Below are 5410 nucleotides of genomic sequence, written 5' to 3'. Positions count from 1 at the left end.
CATCTTGATTTTCATAAGAATTAGAAGAACACGCTTTAATAAAGGCATCTTTGGAAGCACGCATCCTAGTGGTTCTTTCTTTACACTCATCAATTGAAACTCTCATGGCTTTTAGAGACTCATTAATATCATGCTTAGGTGGAATAGATCTAAGTTTCAAAGCATCAACATCAAGAGCAATTCTATCAACGTTCCTAGCCAAATAATCAATCTTAAGCAATTTTTCTTCAATCATAGCATTAAAATTCTTTTGCGAAGAAATAAATTCTTTAATATTAGATTCAAAATCAGAGGACATCTTATTATAATTTCCATAAGAGTTGTTGTAGGAATTCCCATAATTATTAGAAGGATTACTAGGATATGGCCTAGGATTAAAATTCCCTCTATAAGCGTTGTTACCAAAATTATTCCTACCAAAAAAATTCACATCCATAGATTCATTTTTATTCTCAATCAAAGTAGACAAAGGCATATCATTAGGATAAGAAGAAATACTCTTAGTAGCAAATAATTTCATAAGTTCATCCATCTTTCCACTCAACACATTAATTTCTTCTATCGTATGCACTTTTTTATTAGAAGTTCTTTCAGTATGCCATTGAGAATAATTAACCATAATATTATCTAGGAGTTTAGTAGCATCTCCAAAAGTGATTTCCATAAAAGTGCCTCCCGCGGCCGAATCTAAAAGATTTCTAGAAGCAAAATTCAATCCGGCATAAAATTTTTGTATAATCATCCACAAATTCAAACCATGAGTAGGGCAATTACATATCATTAATTTCATTCTCTCCCAAGCTTGTGCAACATGTTCATGATCAAGTTGTTTAAAGTTCATTATATCGTTTCTAAGAGAGATGATCTTAGCGGGAGGAAAATACTTAGAGATAAAAGCATCTTTGCACTTGTTCCATGAATCAATACTATTCTTAGGCAAAGATGAAAACCAAGCTTTAGCACGATCTCTAAGCGAAAAAGGAAATAGCTTCAATCTAACAACATCATTGTTGACATCTCTTTTCTTTTTCATATCGCATAAATCAACGAAGCTATTCAGATGAGTAGCGGCATGTAGCGACCCGACCCGAATGGATCAAGTCTCTGTGCTTAAGTGTCATCCCTGGATCGGTATGCTGACACACACAGTACTCGAGGATTTATAACAGAGGTAAATCACATGTAAAAAGTAACGTAAATAATATTACCTCAATCCAAAATAGCGGAAGTAACAAGGTTGTGGATTCCCATCAATAGCAACGGCAAAGTTGAGTGTAGAAATCGTAACCCTAACGTATCACTTACTCGTCGTAAGATAATCCTGCAACATGAGACGTTGCAGCCATAAAGGGTCAGTACATTGAATGTACTGGCAAATTCACACCATAGAGAATGATGAACAATGGATATCACTACATGCATATTTGGCTGGTGGAAAAGCTCTATGGTTATAAGGTTTTTGCGAAAAGCCAATTTTTCCCTACTGCAAAGGAATAAATTTTATTTAACTATCATGGTGGTTGTTGAACATTGAGAATGGTTGACAGCATTCTCAATCCCAATTAAGTGACATCATTAAAACCCAACAATATTCATTTAAAGTAACATGATGAGATCAACAGGATAATCCAAGAACTAGATACTCAAATTTTCCATAACCGGGGACACGGCTAACCATGATTAGTTTATACACTCTGTAGAGGTTTGCGCACTTTTCCCCACAAGACTCGATCGCCTCCGTTTGGTTTCTCGCACTACATAGTGTTTGAGAAGACGGATGACCGAGACATAGTCTTTCAGAAGTGCTAGCACCTTACGATCGGGTAGACCGTACCACCTACATCCCCTACATCTGCTAGTCTACCACTGTAAGAGTTCGCACGACTTAGTCAACTATCCTAGAGCCCATAATAGCTTGTGGCTGCACCCGGAAGTTTCTAGCATGAATAATCTCATGATCCCTTTGAGCCTGGGTGGCGGTCCAAAAGAAAACAGGCAATCCTGGTGTACCCAGGTGCCTAGACAGGCAATCCTGGAATAACCAGGTACCTCAATCCACCCAGATGTGTGTTTAAGTTGCCACCTTAAGTAAACCATTAATTAACAAACTCACATCTGTCATGAATACTCTTAAAACCCAATCCACGTCTATGAGCATAGCATGGCACTATAAGCATAACATAATAGTAACTCCCAATGGGTTTGATAATAAACAGGTAATAGGTACTACCTCAACTACTTCCCATCCCACAATTTAATTAGATCCTAATCATGCAATGTTTGGGGATTTGATCTAATGCAATAAAACTGGGTAGTAAAAAAGGTATGATCAAAGTATGAACTTGCCTGCAATGTTGATGAGGATGATTCACACTCATAACTCTTGATAGTTCTACTCGTCACACTCCGGTCAATCTATCGTAGTCAAGCAATAGTAACCACACATAAGCAATCACTCAAAAGATCAGAAAGAACGAAGAAGGCAATTCGGAAAACTTCAAAACCAAGCAAATAACTCTTGCAACATAAAACAATTTCTAACAGTACCAAAATTATGTGAATTTGGCCTTATTAGAATGTTTAGATCAAGAGCTTCGATGTGCAAAAAGAATCAACTCAAACGGAGCTACGAAACTCAAGTTATGATCAAACGAAATTTGAATTCAAATCTGATCTAATTCAAATTTTAAACTTTTCAAAAACATGTTTGAGTTGGATTACTGGATAGAGGGGATCGTAAGGAAGACGTGAGGGTTGGTTTCATTGGATTTGGATAAACGGGTAAAAAGTAATGATCGTTTGAAAACCAGGGGCTGATCTGTAAAGGAAATATTCACGGATGGGTCCCTGGCTGAAAACTATAATAAAAAGAAAAAGAAAAATTCTACTGTACGAATGTTCGCTATGAAACCCTAACGAACGAAAATCGCACTGTGAATACCTAACGAGTGAGCGTTCGTAAAATAAGTCTAACTGAAAAAATTAAACCGACTAAAGAGAAAACCGAAGAAAACCTAAAAGGGATAAACCGGACCGGGACGGTTTATTACCGGTTCGAGGGTTTTCCAACGAAAACCAGGGCAGGCGGTTTTCGACGGGCGGCGGGGCGGATCCGGTCGGCGTCGAACTCTGGCGCGGGCGTCCGGGCGGCGGTGGCATTCGGCGATGCGGGGCGAGCGGCGGCAGGCGACGCAGCAGAGCAGCGGCGCGGCGGCGGAGTGCTGCACCGGTGTAGCAGCGGCGCGGCGCGGCGAAGCAAAGCAGCGGCCACGACGAGCAGCAAGCAGCGGCAGAGGCGGCGGTTGCGGGGAGGGCGGCGATGCGGCGAGGAGGAGGGGAGAGAGGGGGTCCGGCTCCTTTTAAAGGGCCCTCGGGTGCGGCGCCTTGCGCGAGGGGGCAGGGAAAGTCCGGCCTCAGCACGGACGCCGAGGTCGGCGCAGTGGCGCGCCGTAGCGCGGCTGGAAACTGAGCGGAGCTCGGGGACGAGCGGTATGGGCCGTTGGGCCGCGGCCTGGCTCGGGCGCTGGGCCGGCCCAGTCAGCGACGGAGAGAGTTTTTTTTTTTAAAACATTTTCCAGACAAATAAAAATAATAAAAGCAAAATAAATAAAATATTATATAGGCATATAATATATCAAATTTTCAGAAAAATATTTTCTACATTGTGGACATTTTTCTAGCATTTAATAAAATACCCACAAATTCTAATAATTCAAACAGTGCTCCTGCTATAATAAAATCCAACAAAAATCATTTTAAATATACCAAAATGATTTCAAATTAATTTTTCTCCAATTTTCTAATTTAGGGAATCATGTTACCCTATTTTCCATATATTTTGTTTTTTGGAGAAAAATAATTTGAATAAAACTCAAATAACCCAAATTGAAAAATAATTTCAAATGGATTTTGAATTTGAGTTTCTTTGAAACTCCCAACTCATATTTCATATCATTTGAAGAAGTCATTTTATCTTCTCTCGTGAAAATCATTGAGTTGCATAAAGTTTCAGAATTGGAAATGTTCTCCAATGGAATTCAAATATTTTTCAAACACCCTTTTCATTTATTTAAATGGAAGAAGTCATGTCATCTTCTCTCTAGGGTTTTGTATTTGAAAAGAATTTGAATTCACAAAGATCAAAAATGAAAAATGAAAGTTTGGGAAAGTCCTTTTATTCCCTCTCATTTAACTTTCAAGAAGTTTTGAATTTCACTCAATCAATCACACAACAATCAAACAATCAATCAAATCTATCTATTTAATATAACATTCCAAAATTTAGAATTTTGGGATGTTACAAGCCTACCACCCTTAAAATGAATCTTGTCCTCGAGATTCGGAGAGGCTAGCAAGAAAAGGTTAGGGTTTGGGGGTCTCTTCAAAATTTCATCAATCGTCTCTGGGGTCTGGGGTGCTACCACCCTTAGAAGTATGGTTACGGTTTCAGCAAAACTCATATACTTCATCCATATTGTTAACAGTGTCGGTCTTCTTAGATCTTCAGGATAATTCCTTATCTGGGCTCTTTCGGTAGTGGCATAACCTTTTCCTCAATTCTTGTGTCTTTCATCTAGGTAAGGTTCTTCTGTGACTGGTCTTCTTAGCTGACGGGTCTGGCGCCAATATTAAACAACTATCGATATCTCATGGTGGTCAACCATTTATGGTTTCTCCTGCAGGAAATGGGTCTGGTTGATCCTCGCCGTATAACCTACGGTTGGCAACAACTGTCGTGTACAAGGGAAAAATACTTATACCATTCTAAGTTTAAACAGGGTTTTGATCGTCGTCTCTTTACTATAGGTAAGTCACTCAGATTTACCATCCCACATAGCAAGGTGAATAATAAGAGTAAGTCAGTATGGTGATCAATCCATCCCGCACCCAAATCATTACCCTGTATATGCTTTAGTGAATCTGTAGCGACCCGACCCGAATGGATCAAGTCTCTGTGCTTATGTGTCATCCCTGGATCAGTATGCTGACACACACAGTACTCGAAGGATTTATAACAGAGGTAAATCACATGTATAAAGTAACGTAAATACTATTACCTCAATCCATATAGCGGAAGCAACAAGGTTGTGGTTTCCCATCAACACCAACGGCAAAGTTGAGTGTAGAAATCGTAACCCTAACGTATCACTTACTCATCGTAAGAAACCTGCAACATAAGACGTTGCAGCCCGAAACGGGTCAGTACATTGAATGTACTGGCAAATTCACACCATAGAGAATGATGAACAATGGATATCACTATATGCATATTTGGCTGGTGGAAAAGCTCTATGGTTATAAGGTTTTTGCGTAAAGCCAATTTTTCCCTACTACAAAGGAATAAATTTATTTAACTATCATGGTGGTTGTGAAACATTGAGAATGGTTGACAGCATTCTCAATCCCAATT

Source organism: Triticum urartu, chromosome 5A (genome assembly GCF_056163025.1).
Source record: "Triticum urartu cultivar PI428250 chromosome 5A, HENAU_Tu73, whole genome shotgun sequence".
Lineage (NCBI taxonomy): Eukaryota > Viridiplantae > Streptophyta > Magnoliopsida > Poales > Poaceae > Triticum > Triticum urartu.
The sequence above is the reverse complement of the archived record's forward strand: the minus strand, read 5'-3'. Positions refer to the sequence as shown.